Consider the following 21,877-nt stretch of genomic DNA (forward strand, 5'->3'; position numbering starts at 1 on the left):
TCTCTGTGCTGTTCAGATCCTCCCAGACCTCCATCTCTATCTGAGTTTAACTGGTTTAACGGCTCGATCACGCTGGTGTGCGTCAGCGACTCCAACCCTGCCAGCTCCTACACCTGGTTCAGGAAGACAGGAAGCAGCTCTGAACCTTTTAGAAACGGCTCTAATTTAACTTTACCTGCTGAAACTGGTGGAGTTTTCTACTGTCTGGCAGAGAATCAATATGGATCATCCAACTCATCAGAGTGGCCGTTTACAACAGGTGTGTTATATGTTTAATAAATTTTACACTATTTTCAGCTATTTGTGAACAATCAAGACATAAATTATTGTAGGAAATTCAGTGTTAAATTGAAGAAAATCAGTTTTACTTCCGCTACTTGTTTCTCTGTGGTGTCATTTACATATACACTCCCTTCAAAAGTACTGGAACAGTGAGGCCAATTCCTGCTGTTGACTGAAAATAATTGGATCTGACATTAAATATGATCAATATTTCAGCTTTTTTTTCCATCATTTTTTGTGAGCAAGACTGTTGTAACAGATAAATATTAAAACGATTAAAGTGAATAAGAATTTAATATTTAGTCAAAAATACTTTGCTTGCAATAACTGCATCAATCCTTTGAATCACTGAAATCACTAAACTTTTGTATTCTTTTTTATTATCTTGCTGCATGATAAAATATCTCCCAGTCCGTTTGGTTGCTGATTCTTTTAAACTGACAGAAAAAAAAAATAAAATCTTTAGATTTGTGAGTTAATTTTCCTGCTGCGAAAATTTATGTAGATTAATGAGTTCACTGAGTTTCACAAATGAGCTGGTATGTTTGGGATCATGAGCAGATCCTTTTTTCTCACACTTTAGCCTTTCCATCACACTGGTAAAGATTAATCTTTGTCTCATCAGTCCATAATCAGTAAATAGGCATGTCTCTGTGCTTCTTGGCAAATCTCAGCCTGGCCTTCCTATTCTTCTTGCTAATAGTGGTTTTCATCTTCTGGGGAAGCATGAATTTTTCTATGAAAATTAGACTGACTTCTGGCCTGTAGGTTGTTGCTGATGCCATTATAGTTGATTTAGCGTCTTTCTTTACAGCAGACACAATGTTTATGTCATTAATTGCTGTAGTTTTCCTTGGTCTACCTGTTTAACATCTTTAATGCAGTACACCAGTGACGACTTTCTTCTTCAGAACATTACAAATGGAATGTCCAACCGGCTATGGCCAAAATTTTTGCAATGGCTCTGATTTTTACACCTTCTCTTAACATCACAATTGCTTATTTTCATTCACATACCACTCTGCTTTTCTGTAAGTGCTCAGTCTGCACAGGCAAAACCCAAATCTGAATCTGATATTCAGCGCTAATTGTTGTTTGAATAATCAATGTATCAGGACACACCTGGGCAATAAAACACACCTGACAGTCACATGTTCCAATACTTTTGCTCACGTGAAAAATGGGTGGGTTCAGACAGAAGGTGCTGTTTTCTGAAGTGTGTTTCAGATCCAGTTGTAAATAACTGGAAATATTAATTTCTCATATTCTCATATTCATCTTTTAATGTCAAACTCAAATGTTTTTAGTCTATGATACAAATAAGGGATTGGCCTCACTGTTTCAATACTTTTGGAGTGGAGTGTATATATACAGCTAAACTGGTGTAGGCTGGGTGGAGCTAAACTGCAGTATATTGTTTTATTTAGTTCCTTTAGCTGATTGGTGGAAGCAGTATGCAGTCTGGGCAGCTGTTGGATTGGTTCCTGCTCTGGCTCTCTCTCTTCTTACTGCTGTTCTGTGCGTTCAGTGAGTAACATTATTCTTTTATTATTACACTGAATATCTGAACTGTCTGTCTAAATACAGTTTTAACCTCAACCTAAAACCTCTGTCTCAAATGGAAACAGTTAAAGATGTGTTTTGTGTTTAATGTGAGATCAGGAGGAAGAGGAGAGCAGAGAGAAGTGCTGATGTTCAGGTACTGAGAGAAGATTCTACTGAAGCTGTTTATGAAAATGTACCTTTAGAGTTTTACTGAATATAGACTTTAATCTGTGTTTCCTCATCTCTCTCTAAAAGACTCCAAAGCCTGGAGACGACACGTACACAGCTCTAAACCTCGCCACCACCTCGTCCTCTGAGTACGACACTCTGACAGTGAGTCAGTGCAGTGTATGTGTGTATGTGTGTGTTTGTGTGTTCTTATTATTAGTATAATTAGGTAACATTGAATTTAATCCACAGTGGACCATCATTACGTTACAGATCTCTTCGCAAAACATCTCAGCCTGCCACCAGCATTCCCCCAGGATCCCTTAAAAGACAAAACATAGTCATATACAGCTCTGAAAAAAAAATAAGAGACCACTTAAAAATGATTTCTTTAATTTTACCAAATTGAAAACCTCTGAAATATAATTAAGAGGAAGATGGATGATCACAAGCCATCAAACCAAACTGAACTGCTTGTTTTTTTGCACCAGCAGTAAAGCAGGATAAAGTTATCCAAAAGCAGTGTGTAAGACTGGTGGAGGAGAACATGATGCCAAGATGCATGAAAACTGTGATTAAAAACCAGGGTTATTCCACCAAATATTGATTTCTGAACTCTTAAAACTTTATGAATATGAACTTGTTTTGTTTTTTTTGCATTATTTGAGGTCTGAAAGTTCTGCATCTTTTTTGTTATTTCAGCCATTTCAATTTTTTTTTGCAAATAAATGCTCTAAATAATGTAATATCTTAAAACATGTAATAATTAAATATTAAATTAGTTAAATTACTGGTACGTGTTTTCTTATTGTTAAAGAGAAACATTATACTATTACTATTAGCTGTTTCTATCCTGCAGATATCCTAAATAACTGATATAACATCAACCAAATGAAGTATATTTAGTTATGAATAATGTTAATATTGTTTTATCTTCAGCACGCTACACACTCTGCCAACGATACATACTCAACTCTCAACCCTGCAACCAGGACGTCCTCTGAGTACGACACTCTGATAGTAAGTCTGCAGTGTGTGTGTTTGTGTGTGTGTGTGTGTGTGTGTGTGTGTTCAGTATATAACAGTTTCTGTGTGTGTTGTGTTCAGGTTGTTGGTCCTCCCCCGGTGCAGAGCGGAGCTCCAGACGAGGAGAATAACTAACAGCCGTGTTCAGTTCCTCTTTATTCACTGCTGAAGATTCAGATCTTTATAGAGGAACAGAGGAGCATTTCTGGGATTAGACAGCTTTTAGAGATCATCACTCATCAGATTCTGTCCTAAAGTCATAAAGAGATTCAGTCAGATTCACTCAAAGCTCCTCTGTCTGGTGGTGGATAGAAGTTATATGGAGTTCCACAAAACTCTCATCTATTAGTCTATTAATCTTGTATTTGAATCTCTGCTGTTTAAGTGAAATTCTCCTCTTCTTTCAGTCCCCCTCACCAATCATAGAAAACAAAGTGGATAAACTCACTATTGGATAAAATTGTATTATCTGTAAATAATGTTTTATCAACTTTGTAATAAAAGTTGTTGCTGTATAATAGTGTTTCTTTATATATAATAAATATAGAAATATAAATTAGTTTCATGAGTCTCTCAGAAAATGAGAACTTTTATATTTTATCTAAAGCAGTAAGAAATAAGGAATATCTTAAGATGCTTTTATTTTTTTTGTTTTAACAAATTTACTCAATAGTGTACTTACATTTGTATTGGGCTGTTTTTTATATATATATATATATTTTCTTAATGTTTAATTTGTCATACATATACAGCTCTGAGAAAAAAAAGAAACCACTTAAAATTATGAGTTTCTTTGATTTTAACAAATTGAAATTATAACCAAGAGGAAGATGGATTATCAAAAGCCAGCAAACCAAGCTGAACTGCTTGAATTGATTTTTTGAGGACTGAAAGTTTTTTTTGTTATTTCAGCCATTTTTCATTTTCTGCAAATAAATGCTCTATTTTTATTTTATCAAACTGAAGTGGTCTCTTCATTTTTTCAAAGTTGTATATAAATACATTTATTTTTTCATAATTTTCATGCATTATTGTTATTTCTAACATGGACTAAAAATAAAGTAATAAAGCAGTACTGTTGTATGTATTATTATTATTGTTGTTATTGTTTTTATTAATCAGTTTTTTTTTGTGTTTTTTAGTTACGTATTGATAGTTAAGACTCTTTGCTATGTTACAGGACTGCAGTGAGAGCAGGAAGTGAACAGAGATGCAGTTTTAACACCATAAATCCAGTAGAGGGAGTCAGTTCTCCACCTGTTTACGTCCCAAACTCCACCTGTGTAGATCAACCTGTCAGTAATATGAGGTCAGTCCATGTTAAAGTCAGCAGGGTCCAGATTTCCATCCAGCTGTTTAATTAGATTATTTTATACATCATATTTTAATAGTGTTGGACATTTACTCTAGTTTAAGGTCTGCAAGTTCTAACAGTCAGGATTCCCTTTCAGTTCTGCTTCAGACCACTGGAACCTGCTGTCTCCTGCCCTGTTTCAGAGCTACTGCTGGACACAATAACGGAAACACCTGTATTCTGTTCACACTAACTGTATTTTTATTCAGCAAATGTTATACTTATTATTATTAAATATTCAGAGTCTGACAGTCACATAAACTACTGTATCTAATCTGTGTAGATTCAACACAGTATAAACACATAGTGACTCAGATTTCTTCTCTTTTCACAAAGAAATAAAAAACTGAAAAATGATTTTCTGATTAATTGGTAGATTAAACAAGGAAGTAACAATGTTTTATTTTATTTTTTTAAAGCTACAGATCCGACTTTGGATAAAACATCAGTAAACATAGTTTATTTCATGCCTCCTGTCCAGCAGTAAGTGTAACATTAATATTATAGTTATTATTATCTGTATCTGTACCTAGAGCTGTGTACTAGAAAGAACCTAGTGATACAATTATACATTCTGATTCAATATATTGTGATACTGCAAAAAAGGCAACATATTGAGATTTAAAAGAAAATAGGAAAACTATTATGGTATGAAAAACACAATATTATATGAATAAAAATGGACTTTTATCAAAATTACAGTTTTTATCCAGTCAAATCAGTCCAACATTATTTCATACCGATTCAAACTCAAAATGAAATGATCCACTGTCTGACACTAAATAATACTAAATAAATCATTAATTCAAAATGTATAAAGTGTTTTTAAGAATGAATAAAATCATTAAGCATAATGTCGCAATACTTCAATATATTAATATTTTCTTACACCCCTACTAATCATTATGTTAATATTTCAGAAGCAGTCAAATAAATTATTAAAACTACTGGTAATAAACTTGTATAAAGAGCTCCGCAGTATAAGGGTTGTCTAAAGTGTGTCTAAAGTCATGTGGTCAAACATCGCACTTGTTGATGGTGTGAAATCAGCCCATTTCTCATCTTCTGTTTCCTGTTTCATTACCCTTTAACCACGTTTACACCTTTGCATCTCTTCTATATACGTGTATTACACAAGTTATTACAGCCTTATTATTCATACAAATTCAACATCATTAACCCTTTACTGATAATGATATGAGAATGATCAGATAGTCCTCACAATAAATTAATTAATTAATTAATTGATGACTGACGTTCTGACAGTCTTAAGGGGAGTAAAAAAGAGCAGCAGAGGACAGGAAGTAGCTCTAAGCTATGGGGAGATGTGAGGACAGAATGAAAACTGCAGAACACACCGTCATCTTTTCTTCTGACTCTTCTCTCTATTTAGACCAGAGCAGATCAGAAGTGAAGGACAGTAGGACTGATGATCTTCTGGATCTTCTGATATCAGCTGTGTTTAAAGAGTGATGCTGCCATGTCTCCCCAAAGATCAGCAACTATCACAGCAGCAGTGATCCTCATTTTACTGGCAGGTAAACTTTTACATTTATTACCATTTCTGATCTTTTTCATATTAATTAGTATCAAGTGTTTAATATGCATGTGTGTGAACTGAAAGTGTTTAGACTAAGTCTGAGTCAAGTTTTTTCATGTCACTGATTTTCTTTATTGTTACAAATTTGTTGCAGTGAGTGTGAGTAGATATTTATGCACATATTAATATTTATGCATATATTAATCCATGATAAATAATAAACAAATTTAATTTATGGAAAATCTTAACCAATATGTGAATCACCTGTGTGTAAAACCTATTTTAGTCATTCACATCATTTTGGAGAAAATTAAACTCCACTTGTCATTATGTAATCAGAGCATTACATTTTCTGATTAATATCAGGATTAAAATATTATTTAAAAAAATGTGAAAATAAATGTTTTTTTTCACACAAATTATGTCCTATAGCTTTAAGGGGAGATGTTGCTGATCAGAGCTGTGAAATTAGTACTGTAAATCTCTGAAACACTTTAAACTGAGCTCAGTTCTTCTGTGTTCATTAAAAATCTCCATCAACCTTCACATGTCTTTGTGCAGCTCATGATTCTGTTAATGTTATATATTAAATATTAACAGCAGTATTTAACACTGTGGATTTAACACTCTCTCCATCAGGCCACCTGAGACCAGCTTCATCTGGACAAATAGGTAAAAAACACACACACACACACACACACGCATACACACACACACACATGCACACACACACACAAGGATTCCTGAAAAAAAAAAAACATAAGTGTGTGTGTGTGTGTGTGTGTGTGTGTGTGAACGGGTTGTAGGAGTAAGTAAATTGACCTGTAGTCCCACCTGCAGTGGAAACTGTTACTACAGCTGGTTCAGAGATGGAGGTTACTGGCAGACTCCAACTAGAATTGGATGTTCAACTACTGACACAATTTGGGGCGACTCCACAAGTTCTAGATACTCCTGTAGGGTCAATTACAACATCCAGCCTCCTTCAGACTGTAAGTACAGAGTCATTCTGTCTCTCAGTGTCACTAAAGAGAATCATTCAGGCTGTTTAAAACCAGGAAATCAGGTTCTACTTTAGAACAATGAGGTTCATTCTGTATTCTGTGCAGTTCTGAGAAACTGAGTACCAAAGATTTGAGTTCAGTAGAATAATTAGTTTCTTATCTTAATACTTTCGATTCCTGTACAGTAAATACATTACAGTCTGTATTTATCAGAGGAGGTCTAGTTTTCTAGCTGTAAGCAGAAGCTGACTGTGATACTGCCTCTTAGTCTCCTCCCACGTTTTTATCTGCTGAAGGTTTTAATTGAGAGCCAATTAAGAACATTTATACTTAAGTCATTTCAGATCTCACTTAACTCAAAATGTTATCCATGGTAACACTTTATAATACTGTTCCATAGTTAATAGGTAACTAAGCAGTAATTAAGCAGTAACTAATTAATAGTGCTGAATTAACACCTAAATATTTTCTATTAACTACCAGGGAGTACTGAATAATTACTCAGTAGATAATACTGAACTAATTATTATAGTAGTTCACTATTAACTCCACAATAATTACTGAGACTTACATATCTCCCAGAGAACTACTTACTAATGATGTCTCCTTTATAATAACTACTTATTAATTACTGCTCAAATCAACATTAACTACTGAAAACCCTTACATGCCACCTGGGGAACTATAGATCTAAATCAGTCTACACAAACAATTCATATCAGTGGTGATATTAAAGGCATATTTGAGTGACACCATTTGTAGTAGTAGTGACATTAATTACCTTATTATCATCATTATCTTCCCAATATTAGCAACATATAGTAAAATACTACAGTGTGTCGTAATCTGCTTAAACCCCATTTTTGAAAGAAAAAAAAAAACTTAATAACGTAATATTATTACATAGTAGACATTATTTATGTTCTCCAGAAGACTCTAAGACTGACTGTACTCAATTTTGTTTTAATGGTCACTGCTTTAATTATAAGCACCAACCTTATAAACGTTCATCTTTAGCCTTGCAGTCTTTTCGCAGACTTTTAGTGCGCATTATTAGGGTAATTACGGTAATTCCACAGCGCCGGACCGCTAGCCTCTATCAGTGTGTTTATCTGCTGTTGCAGGTTATTCTATCAGTGGTGATATTAGTATGGAGTCAAAAAAGGGTCATAAAGATTTTGAGTTTGTAAAACAGAAGTCACAAATGTACTGAAACTTGTAACTGCGTTTAAACAACTACATGCACAAAAATCCAAATCCACAAATTAACTGGAATGTGCAAACTTGAAACAGAAAGTAATATTAATAATAATTCAAATGTACGAATGCGAAAAAATATTTTAATTATATATAAATATATATTTTTTAATTTGTAAATCCAATCTCTTGAATGTGTGAATCAGTACTGCTCAAATGGCTTAAGCTGGGTCAGACCAAAAATCACATTGAATTTGTGAGGTTGTAAATGTGACAGTGGGTGTTTTTAACTGTGGAGCTAAAAATCCTCTCATTCACCTTCTCTGCTGCGGGTGCGAAGCTCTAGCTGCAGTTGCGAATTTTGACCCTGTTTTGACGCCTGATTGATGGACCAATAGGAAAGCTTTATCCGGACCAATCAGATTACGGGGTTTGTTTAACCAATCAGAACAATGGGTGGGTCTCTGCAGCTCAGAGTACTGGGCGTGTCGAAAGGTGTGGGCGTGTCGAAAGTGTGGCCGCCATTTTGGAGTCAGCCACCATGCGCCCCCGGTGGATTAATTTACACAGAGGAAGGAGTTTAATAAAACAATAATATTCATAACTCTACCAATTTTTTACCTGATTTACACATTACAAATACGTGCTTTCATGCTGAAATACTTTATATTATGTTCTAATTATATGAATTAATTTTATATTTATGTACATAGATGCACACACACACACACACACATATATATATATATATATATATATATATATATATATATATATATATTAATAAATTAATTAATTTATGTACTAATTAATATGCTATACCATATGTCTGTCTTTGATAAAGAGCATAATGTAAAGTATTTCAGCATGAAAGCACATATTTGTAATGTGTGACAGCGTCCTGTATCATTACTACATCTCTGCTGTTTGTAACAAACCAAACCGTGTGTAAATCGGGTAAAAATTGGTAGAGTTGTGAATATTATCGGTTTATTAAACTCCTTCCTCAGTGTAAATTGATCCACTGGGGGGCGCATGGTGGCCGACTCCAAAATGGCGGCCACGTGGAACGTCAGCTCCAATAGACCAATAGACGACCACCTTTCGACATGCCCAGTACTCTGAGCTGCAGAGACCCACCCATTGTTCTGATTGGTTAAACAAACCCCGTAATCTGATTGGTCCAGATAAAGCTTTCCTATTGGTTCATCAATCAGGCGTCAAAACAGGGTCAAAATTCGCAACTGCAGCTAGAGCTTCGCACCCGCAGCAGAGAAGATGAATGAGAGGATTTTTAGCTCCACAGTGAAAAACACCCACTGTCACATTTACAACCTCACAAATTCAATGTGATTTTTGGTCTGACCCAGCTTAAGCCATTTGAGCAGTACTGATTCACACATTCAAGAGATTGGATTTACAAATTAAAAAATATATATTTATATATAATTAAAATATTTTTTCACATTTGTACATTTGAATTATTATTAATATTACTTTCTGTTTCAAGTTTGCACATTCCAGTTAATTTGTGGATTTGGATTTTCGTGCATGCAGTTGTTTAAACGCAGTTACAAGTTTCAGTACATTTGTGACTTCTGTTTTACAAACTCAAAATCTTTATGACCCTTTTTTGACTCCATATATTAGAGTCAGTGACACCACTTATCATATATTAACCTTACTTACCTTAGTATGCTCAATATCTTCCAAATGTTAGACACACTGAAATGTGCAGTAGTCTGCTTAACCCCCATTTTTGTAATGTTCTGTCAGTGTGTTACAGGTGTTTATTCTAAACCTGTGCTCTTCTTCAGTCCTCCTGGAGATGTGCTCAGTAGAAGTGATGGCTCACATACAGCTTTACTCTAGGTTGTGTCCTACATCCTTATTCTGGGGGAAATCATGTTTAAATGAATAAATATTTGTGTTAGATAAAGGACTAGGTGTCCCTGTGTTCTTTATAGATAAAGGGTTAATAATAAATTAATAAAGGGTCCCTGTCTTCTTTTTTCGGGAGTTAACAGCACCACATGGTAACCCATTACTAATGACTGAGGAATTACTGTGTTCTTCTTTAGGAGTTACTGCAGATCATACCACAGTATTATAAAGGGAAATATACATTAATAATAATAATAATAATAACACATTTAACCTAGCTAACTAACACACACACAATTAACCTAGCTAACACACACACATTTCCCCTAGCTAACTTAGCTTGCTAACTAACACACATTTAAACTAGCTAACTAACACACACATAACCTAGCTAACTTAGCCAGTTAACTAACACACACATAACCTAGCTAACTTAGCCAGTTAACTAACACACACACAACTTAGCTAACTTAGCTAACTTAGCTAGCTAACACACATCCTAAAGCTGGTTAACAACCCACAAAGAGTCCTCATCTGATCCGGGGGTAAAATCAGCTGGAAAAGATCTCAATTTCTTGATTACTAGTTTATTTTCAATCAAATACAGAAATATGAAACAGCAGAGTCTCTCTTAATCCTCCTCCAGCAGCAGCAGCAGCAGCGCACAGAAGAATTTACACGAAGGACCTGGAGAGCTGCGTCCGCTGTGAAATTACCGTAATTACCCTAATAGTGCGCAGTCAAAATAAATCTCTGTGAGACTGCAAACGCTGAAGATACACTTTTATAAGGCTGATACCTAGTATTAAAGCAATGATTGTTACATTTTTACAGTCTTATAGTCATTCTTAGAGTCTTAGATGCCTTCTGGAGAACTTCTTCTTCTATGAACTTGTCTTCTATGCAATAATATTACGTTATAATGTTGTTTTTTTTCTTCCAAAAATTGATGGTTAAGCAGAGTAATACACACTGTAGTATTTTACTATATGTTGCTAATATTTGGAAGAAACTGAGGATAATAAGGTAATTAAGGTTACCACTACTACAAATGGTGTCACTTGCTTAATTCAAATATGCCTTCAATTAATATGCATTTAACTCAAATATGCCTGATTTAGATCTATAGTTCCCCAGGTGGCATGTAAGGGTTTTCAGTAATTAATGTTGATTTGAGCAGTAATTAATGAATAGTTATTATAAAGGAGACATAATTAGTAAGTAGTTCTCTGGGAGATATGTAAGTCTCAGTAATTATTGTGGAGTACGGTGGCCGAGAAAGCCCAACGCAGTGCAAATTGAAAAGCGCTGCAAAAGCACAAAACACATCCATCAAAATTACAACACAGGTGCAGCAAATAGAAAAACGCGCTGCAACTAGAAAAACGCGCTGCAAATAGAACCACAACACCATACCTGTCAAGTCTCCCGTTTTGGCCGGGAAACTACCGTATTTTACTCCTCTTTCCCGCCGTCCTCCCGTATTAGTATTTTCCCGTAAATTTCCCGTATTATACTAAATAAAAAAATATATAGGCCACAGGCGACAATGCACTGACCGCTGTGCGTCTCTTAACCAATCGTGGTGCCGGTTCAAGGAGAAAGTCCCGCCTTTCAGGAGAAACAGCCAATCAGCTAGCTGGTTTTGCGGAGCGCAGTTTAGTGTGCGGGAAGCCCCGCCCCTCCCCTCGCTGTGAGTTCAGGCAGCTAGTCGGAGCAGCTGTCGTTAAAACTAATCTGGATATACGGAGATTTTTCTAAAAGAAAGGTAATTAACCATGTAAACTGTGATGAGATTGTTTCTGATAGCTGGTTAAAAAGACTCTTCTCTGAATCAAAACATAAATTAAACCCACTGTGTGTTTAATAAAATACAGCTTGTGACTCAGTTAGCTTAACTTTAGAATTAGCTAGATAGATATTCAGGGTTTGAGAAAAATCTACACACATATATATATATATATATATATATATATAATGCCCTGCCCTGATGTGCCTGATCAGCCAATAACTACCATTTCCAAACTCTATTAGTTCAGGGCTAGTTTTAGGGTTTGTTAGAATTTGTTTAAATCTCAAGTATTGTGGTAATGTATTATAATGTAATGTAATGTATTATTTAGAAGGGGTAGAAGAGATGGTTGAGCTGGAGAGAGAGAAAATGTGGAGAGGGCTGAAATTAACTGAACTGATCAGGAGTGGACTGAACGATAGAAAGAAGTATTAATGAAAGATTATTAATTGTGTAGGCCCCTTAGGACTATTATTTACTTATGGAATATATCTGATCCATGTCCTTTTTGTAAATTTGTGCACCCTTCAATTTCAATTTTAAATCTATTAAATAAAAAAATATATATATATAAAAAAAAAAAAAATATATATATATATATATATATATATATATATATATATATATATATATATTTTTTTTTTTTTTTTTCCCTCGTTTGGGCTGTTGGGGTGGCGGAAAAAATCCCTTATTTTTAAGTCCAAAACTTGACAGGTATGCAACACAACGGAAGTGAGTCACAACACAACGGAATTTTCCCGGGGGACCTTAAAAGATGCTGTACCAGCTAAGCGTCTTCAGTAACGTCTCGGACTTCACTATGTGTACAAAGGACAATAAGTGGCAAACAAGGTGTTTTGTGAAGCAGAACTTTTAATAATATGCACACAACCGTGGTAATCACAGGTAATAAACATAAATTACTTTTCAGAAGATTGTTTGTCCTTTGTATACAGCTGGTACAGCATCTTTTAAGGACCCCCGGGAAAATTCCGTTGTGTTGTGACTCACTTCCGTTGTGTTGTGGTTCTATTTGCAGCGCGTTTTTCTATTTGCAGCGCGTTTTTCTATTTGCTGCGCCTGTGTTGTAATTTTGATGGATGTTTTTTGTGCTTTTGCAGCGCATTTCAATTTGCACTGCGCTGGGCTTTCTCGGCCACCGTAGTGTAGTTATTAGTGAACTACTATAATCATTAGTTCAGTACTATCTACTGAGTAATTATTCAGTACTCCCTGGTAGTTAATAGAAAATATTTAGGTGTTAATGCAGCACTATTAATTAGTTACTGCTTAGTTCCTGCTTAGTTACCTATTAACTATGGAACAGTATTATAAAGTGTTACCGTTATCCATTCTAAAATCTTAATCCTTTTTAGCAGTAGTAAGTTTGTGATTTTATGCAGTTTATGTTGGTTATTCAGAATTAATTATTAAACCTAAATAAATATGAATAAATAAATGTTGCATGAAGATTTTCTGTAATAGAGGAACCTACAGAAACACAGCCACAAACTCAACAGCATTAATGAAGCCATGCTAACGAGCAGTTTGATTGGTCCGTACTAGAAGTGGGCACTATCATATTTTATTGTATTATTATAAATGTCCATGTCATATCGAAGATATACTTTTTAAGCATATAGTTCATCAGTGCTATAAGAACAGTGACTGCATATTTCATTGCAGAGAGTAAGCCTGATGTCATGTGCTGTGTTCACTTGCACATCAGCAGAGCAATGCTGTAGACATCTGTAAATTCTTTTCAAATGCAAATCTGCTTTTTCATGTAAAGCCCGGGAAACACCAGCAGCTTTCTGTGGACTCAGCGCCCCAAACCTGATCCACACTGAGAAACAGCCCAATCCCGATTCACTTTCTGAACGCTGAGTTTTTAAGAGATTTTATTTCATTTATTTACATAGAATATTTGAACATTTTTATATTTCCAATTTCAGAATTTTCCTTACTTCCTTTTAAAAGGGATCAGCTGCCTGAAATATGGAATGAAAGGCAAAAATGTAATAAATAGCAGGACTAAAGATTAAAAAAGAACTAGCAGAGAACTCAGTCCAGTAGCAGTGCTTTAATTGATGTTTATTAATATTTAGTTTCTGACAGACAGTGTGAGCTGGAGAGGATTCAGATTTTTGGTGTAAAAACAGTTTAAAAATTATTTTCAGGCATGTCTTGATGGTTGTCAGACTTTTCAGTACTTGATACCAGTACTTGATTTCCAACAAATGTAACAAGGCAGTGACTTCTCCAGAACTAACAGGGCAGGAAATCTTGTTTTTTAACGTTTTATTTTAGATATATTATTACCCCTTTTTTAGCTAATGTTCTATTCTTTTTTATTGTTTTAAATACACGGTTTAATGTTCTAATGTGCTGCATTGTGAAGCAATTTTCCATCTTTGAATTAAATTGTCGGTCTAGATAATCAACAGGAAAAACAAGACAGAAGACGCCCTGCTTTCCTCTGTGATTCATGAGATTAACTAAATATAATAAAATGTAATGAAGTTAATGAAGCTAAACACTAAAACTACACTATAGAACCAAAAGCAGAACACAGTCACTTCTTTATCTGCTTTAGAATAGAAGCTCCGCCCACAATCAGTGCAGACCTGCCCACAGGTAGGGTAGATATTACAGTGTTTTACTCACACTCAGTATTTCAGTTCTGCTGTTCCCGCTGATGTGTTTAGTAAATATTCTTCATTTATCTGTTTCTGATTTAACTGTTCAGAACTGTTTCAGTACTGACTGATCAGCACTGTACTGACTGTAATTCTGTGTATTTCAGGTTATCTGGGTGAGAAGCAGTGGGGCGTGATGTACACTCCTGATAGTGTGTGTGCTCTGGAAGGTTCATCAGTTGATCTCTCCTGCTCTTATAAACACCCTGGAGGACTCACAGTGACTGAATCATTCTGGTTCATTAATGAGCAGCATGTAGATCTGCGAGAGGATGATCAGTATAAGGGGAGAGTGCAGTATCACCAGACTCAGCTCTACCACACAGTGAGAATCACTGATCTGAGAGCGAGCGATGCTCAGATATATAAGTTCAGATTCATCACTGATAATCCTGATGGTAAATACACTGGCAGCTCTGGAGTCAGTCTGTCTGTCACAGGTAGTTCTGGATCAAATAAAACAAGTTTATTTAACTATGGGAGATTTCTACAGATAAAAATAGACTAAATCATGTTTAAAATCACCTGCAGATCTGAAGACTGAAGCATCAGACACACAGGAAGGAGGAAAGCAGCTGACCTGTAGCTCCACCTGCACTCTGACTAACCCCACCTACATCTGGTACAGGAACGAACAGCCTGTATCTGAGCAGAACAGAGCTGTACTGTATCTGTGGGACCGCACTGTGGATGCAGGCAGCTACTCCTGTGCTGTGAAAGAACACGAGGAGATCCGCTCTGCTGCTGTCTGTAAGACATCACTTTACCCTGCACTCACTCTGTTATCATCTCACTGTCAGATTCTACTGGATTACACTCAGTTTATTCAGTTACTCTCATATTTTGTATTAGAAGTTGCAACACACCAGAGCTGTCAGGAAACTGGTTAATTAATCATCATTTTATTATTATTACTATAATTGATCATGTGGTGTTATTGTGCTGTTGGTCCCATGTGAAGTTATTTCTTGTTTTTTTTTTCAGTAAGTCTGGAGTTAGTGTAAAATTATTGTTTTTTTATTAATGTTGTTTCATACTGAGTGTGTTAGTTTCAAGCCTGAGTGTAAAATGGGCAATGTGATCTTATCAGTTGTTACCCAACCAGCTAACATAAGTAAGTTACACACAGATAAACTCTATAAGTCTCTTTGTTTCAGGTGTGTTTGAAGGTCTGCAGGTGGAAAGTGCTGTAGCTGCTCCTGCAGAAGGACAGACAGTATCACTGACCTGCAGCTCGACCTGTAGCTCTCAGTCCTACTCCATCTACATCTGGTACAGGAACAGACAGCCTATAACTGGCTGCAGATCTGCCTCCTGCTCTGTAGCTGTGTTCAGAGGAGAGATCAGCTACAGCTGTGCTGTTGAAGGCCGTGGTCTCTGCTCTCCTCCAGTGTGTGAGTTCAGATTTTCACATTCACTTATTTACCTCTCAGTCAGTCGTCTGGACTGAAACAAATAGCTAATGTAACTGAAGGCAGCTTTATCATGTTTATCTGATCATGTAAAACTGAAATATTATAGTAGAGCTTTATTCTTTTTCCAACATGCCAATGATGTGTTTAGTTCTCAGTCCATTTAAAGATTAATATATAATCAGGAGTATTTTAATATCTGTTTTCCACTTAGACTCTCCTAAAGAGACCAGAGCGGTTGTTCTTCCCTCTGGAGAGAGAAAGGAGGGAGATTCAGTGACTCTGACCTGCAGCAGTGATGCAGATCCTCCTGTTCTCACCTTCAACTGGTTTAAACAAAGTGTAAATGAATCACTGGGAACAGGCCAGAATTACAGCATCACCAACATCAGCTCCCAGCACAGCGGACTGTACTACTGCACCGCTCTCAACCAGCTCGGACAGCACAGCTCTGCACCCGCCCATCTGGACGTGTTCTGTAAGTGCAGTTTGTTCTGTATGATCCTGTTTCTTCTGAGTGTAAGAAGTTCAGTGATTAGCTCAGTCTCTGTGCTGTTCAGATCCTCCCAGACCTCCATCTCTATCTGAGTTTAACGGGTTTAACGGCTCGATCACGCTGGTGTGCGTCAGCGACTCCAACCCTGCCAGCTCTTACACCTGGTTCAGGAAGACAGGAAGCAGATCTGAACCTTTTAGAAACGGCTCTAATTTAACTTTACCTGCTGAAACTGGTGGAGTTTTCTACTGTCTGGCAGAGAATCAATATGGATCATCCAACTCATCAGAGTTGCCGTTTACATCAGGTGTGTTACTGGTTTATTCAATTTTGCACTATTGTCAGCTATTTGTCAACAATCAAGACAGTGATAATTGAAGAAAATCTGTTTTACTTCCGCTGATTTACTTAGCTGATTGGTGGAAGCAGTATGCAGTCTGGGCAGCTGTTGGATTGGTTTCTGCTCTGGCTCTCTCTCTTCTTACTGCTGTTCTGTGCGTTCAGTGAGTAACATTATTCTTTTATTATTAAACTGAATATCTGAACTGTCTGTCTAAATACAGTTTTAACCTCAACATAAAACTTCAGCCTCAAATGGAAACAGTTAAAAAGATGTGTTTTGTGTTTAATGTGAGATCAGGAGGAAGAGGAGAGCAGAGAGAGGTGCTGATGTTCAGGTACTGAGAGAAGATTCTACTGAAGCTGTTTATGAAAATGTTCCTATAGAGTTTTACTGAATATAGACTTTAATCTGTGTTTCCTCATCTCTCTCTAAAAGACTCCAAAGCCTGGAGACGACACGTACACAGCTCTAAACCTCGCCACCACCTCGTCCTCTGAGTACGACACTCTGACAGTAAGTCAGTGCAGTGTGTTTGTGTGTATTTCTTGTTAGACATAGTACATTATGAACATTAACAATGTTTAATGTCGATTTATCTTGCTTCATCAGCATGCTACACACTCCCCCAGTGATACCTACTCAACCCTGAACCCTGCAACCAGGACATCATCTGAGTACGACACTCTGACAGTAAGTGCAGTGTATGTGTGTGTTTGTGTGTTCTTATTGATAGTACATTTAGTTGACATTGAATTCGATCCACAGTGGACCCTTCGCAAAACATCTCAGCCTGCCACCAGCATTCCTCTAGGATTACTTTAAATACAAAACATAGTCATATACAGCACTGGAAAAAAATTAAAGACCACCTAAAAAGGATGAGTTTCTTTGATTTTACCAATTTGAAAACTTCTGGAATACAATCAAGAGGAAGATGGATGATCACAAACCATCAAACCAAACTGAACTGCTTGAATGTTTGCACCAAGAGTGAAGCAGCATAAAGTTATCCAAAAGCAGTGTGTAAAACCGGTGGAGAAGAACATGCCAAGATGCATGAAAACTGTGATTAAAAACCAGGGTTATTCCACTAAATATTGATTTCTGAACTCTTAAAACTTTATGAATATGAACTTGTCTTTTTTCTTTGCATTATTTGAGGCCTGAAAGCTCTACATCTTTTTTGTTATTTCAGCCATTTCTCATTTTCTACAAATAAATGCTCTAAATGACAATATTTTTATTTAGAATTTGGGAGAAATGTTGTCTGTAGTTTATAGAATAAAACAACAATGTTCATTTTACTCAAACATAAACCTATAAATAGAAAATCAGAGAAACTGATTCAGAAACTGAAGTTTAAAATGAATAAAAAGATTTTAACAAAAATAATCTAGCTCTGAAACCTTCTTTTGGGATCAGACTACGTTCACACAGTGCAGAACAGGAACACTCAGGTATCACCTGTATTTTCCCAGTCAAAGGAGATGAAGCACCAACCTGATAAACACAAAAATACTGTAAAACTATAAAACACTGATTCCTGAACTGAAAATACACTGAAATACATCTGTAATATCTTAAAACATGTAATAATTAAATATTAAATTAGTTAAATTACTGTACGTGTTTTCTTAATGTTAAAGAGAAACCATTATACTATTACTATTAGCTGTTTCTATCCTGCAGATATCCTAAATAACTGATATAACATCAACCAAATGAAGTATATTTAGTTATAAATAATGTTAATATTGTTTTATCTTCAGCACGCTACACACTCTGCCAACGACACATACTCAACTCTCAACCCTGCAACCAGGACGTCCTCTGAGTACGACACTCTGATGGTAAGTCTGCAGTGTGTGTGTGTGTGTGTGTGTGTGTGTTCAGTATATAACAGTTTCTGTGTGTTTCTGTGTGTGTTGTGTTCAGGTTGTTGGTCCTCCCCCGGTGCAGAGCGGAGCTCCAGACGAGGAGAATAACTAACAGCCGTGTTCAGTCCCTCTTTATTCACTGCTGAAGATTCAGATCTTTATAGAGGAACAGAGGAGCATTTCTGGGATTAGACAGCTTTTAGAGATCATCACTCATCAGATTCTGTCCTAAACTCATAAAGAGATTCAGTCAGATTCACTCAAAGCTCCTCTGTCTGGTGGTGGATAGAAGTTATATGTATGGAATATATATATATATATATATATATATATATATATATATATATATATATATATATGTGTGTGTGTATATAAATATAAATTAGTTTCATGAGTCTTTCAGAAAATGGGAATTTTTATCCTTTTTCTAAAGAGGTATGAAATAAGTAATATCTTATGATGCTTTTATTTTGTTTGTTTTAACACATTTTGTCAATATTGTACTTTTATATTGGGCTGTTTTTATATATATATTCTTAATTTTTAATTTGTCATACATATACAGCTCTGAGAAAACAAATAAGAGACCACTTAAAAATGATGAGTTTCTTTGATTTTAACAAATTGAAATTATAACCAAGAGGAAGATGGATTATCAAAAGCCAGCAAACCAAGCTGAACTGCTTGAATTGAATTTTTGAGGACTGAAAGTTTTTTTTGTTATTTCAGCCATTTTTCATTTTCTGCAAATAAATGCTCTATTTTTATTTTATCAAACTGAAGTGGTCTCTTCATTTTTTCAAAGTTGTATATAAATGTATTTCCTTTTTCATAATTTTCATGCATTTTTGTTATTTCTAACATGGACTAAAAATAAAGTAATAAAGCAGTACTGTTGTATGTATTATTATTATTGTTGTTATTGTTTTTATTAATCAGTTTTTTGTGTTTTTTAGTTACGTATTGATAGTTAAGACTGTTTGCTATGTTTCAGGACTGCAGTGAGAGCAGGAAGTGAACAGAGATGCAGTTTTAACACCATAAATCCAGTAGAGGGAGTCAGTTCTCCACCTGTTTACCTCCTAAACTCCACCTGTGTAGATCAACCTGTCAGTAATATGAGGTCAGTCCATGTTAAAGTCAGCAGGGTCCAGATTTCCATCCAGCTGTTTAATTAGATTGTTTTATACATCATATTTTAATAGTGTTGTACATTTACTCTAGTTTAAGGTCTGCAAGTTCTAACAGTCAGGATTCCCTTTCATTTCTGCTTCAGTCCACTGGAACCTGCTGTCTCCTGCCCTGTTTCAGAGCTTCGGCTGGACACAATAACGGAAACACCTGTATTCTGTTCACACTAACTGTATTTTTATTCAGCAAATGTTATACTTATTATTATTAAATATTCAGAGTCTGACAGTCACATAAACTTCTGTATCTAATCTGTGTAGATTCAACACAGTATAAACACACAGTGACTCAGTTTTCTTGTCTTTTTGCAACGAAATAAAAAACTGAAAAATGATTTTCTGATTAATTGGTAGATTAAACAAAGGAAGTAACAATGTTTTTTTTTTTTTTTTAAAGCTACAGATCAGATTTTAGATAAAACATCAGTAAACATAGTTTATTTCATGCCTCCTGTCCAGCAGTAAGTGTACCATTAATTCTATAGTTATTATTATCTGTATCTGTACCTAGAGCTGTGTACTAGAAAGAACCTAGTGATACAATAATACATTCTGATTCAATATATTGTGATACTGTAAAAAAGGCAATATATTGAGATTTAAAAGAAATAAGAAAACTATTATGGTATGAAAAACACAATATTATATGAATAAAAATGAACTTTTATCAAAATCACATTTTTTATCCAGTCAAATCAGTCCAGCATTATTTCATACCGATTCAAACTCAAAATGAAATGATCCACTGTCTGACACTAAATAATACTAAATAAATCATTAATTCAAATCTATACAGTGTTTTAAGAATTAATACAATACTTCAATATATTAACATTTTCTTACACCTCTACTAATCATTATGTTAATATTTCAGCAGCAGTCAAATAAATTAATAAAACTACTGGTAATAAACTTGTATAAAGAGCTCCCCAGTATAAGAGTTGTCTAAAGTGTGTCTAAAGTCATGTGGTCAAACACTGCACTTGTTGACTGTGTGAAAAGAGAGTTTCCTGTTTCATTACGCCTCATTCACATGTACAGCTCTGCATCTCTTCTATATTAGAGTATTAAGTGTAGAACTCACTGCACGGTGAGATTACAGCTTTATTATTCATACAAATTCTCCACACAGATAAATAAAAACCCAAATCTGATAGCAGAACATCATTAACCCTTTACTGATCTACTGACTATTTTAATGTAATGTCTTCAGTCTTAAGGGAAGTAAAAAAAGAGCAGCAGAGGACAGGAAGTACCTCTGAGCTAAAGGGGAGATGTGAGGACAGAATGAAAACTGCAGAACACGCTGTCATCTTTTCTTCTGACTCTTCTCTCTATTTAGACCAGAGCAGATCAGAAGTGAAGGACAGTAGGACTGAGGATCTTCTGGATCTTCTGATATCAGCTGTGTTTAAAGAGTGATGCTGCCATGTCTCCCCAAAGATCAGCAAATATCACAGCAGCAGTGATCCTCATTTTACTGGCAGGTAAACTTTTATATTTATTACCATTTCTGATCTTTTTCATATTAATTAGTATCAAGTGTTTAATATGCATGTGTGTGAACTGAAAGTGTTTAGACTAAGTCTGAATCAGGTTTTTTTTTATCTCACTGATTTTCTTTATTGTTGCGGTGAGTGTGTGTAGATCTTTAAGCACAATGCTATATTAATCCATGATAAATAATAAACACATTTTATTTATGGGTAAATCTTAACCAATATGTGAATCACCTGTGTGTAAAACATATTTCAGTCATTCACATCATTGTGGAGAAAATTAAACTCCACTTTTCTCTGCAGAAACTTTGACCAGGCCACTCCTAAATATTCATATAGTTTCTGTTCAGCTGCTCAGATGTGGGTTTGCTTTTCTGTTTTGAGTCTTTGATTTTCTGCAGAACCTGATTATGTTCAGCTCATAAACAGACAGACTAATTAATAATTCTTTAATACAGGATTCAGGATTTGAATTCAGGATTTATTTAATAAAAGAAGGTTGTTCAGGTTTTGAGATGGGAAAACATCCCCGCAATAATAACACTACCACCACCATGTTTAATGTTTAT

Source organism: Astyanax mexicanus, chromosome 11, assembly GCF_023375975.1.
Source record: "Astyanax mexicanus isolate ESR-SI-001 chromosome 11, AstMex3_surface, whole genome shotgun sequence".
In the NCBI taxonomy this organism is placed as follows: domain Eukaryota; kingdom Metazoa; phylum Chordata; class Actinopteri; order Characiformes; family Acestrorhamphidae; genus Astyanax; species Astyanax mexicanus.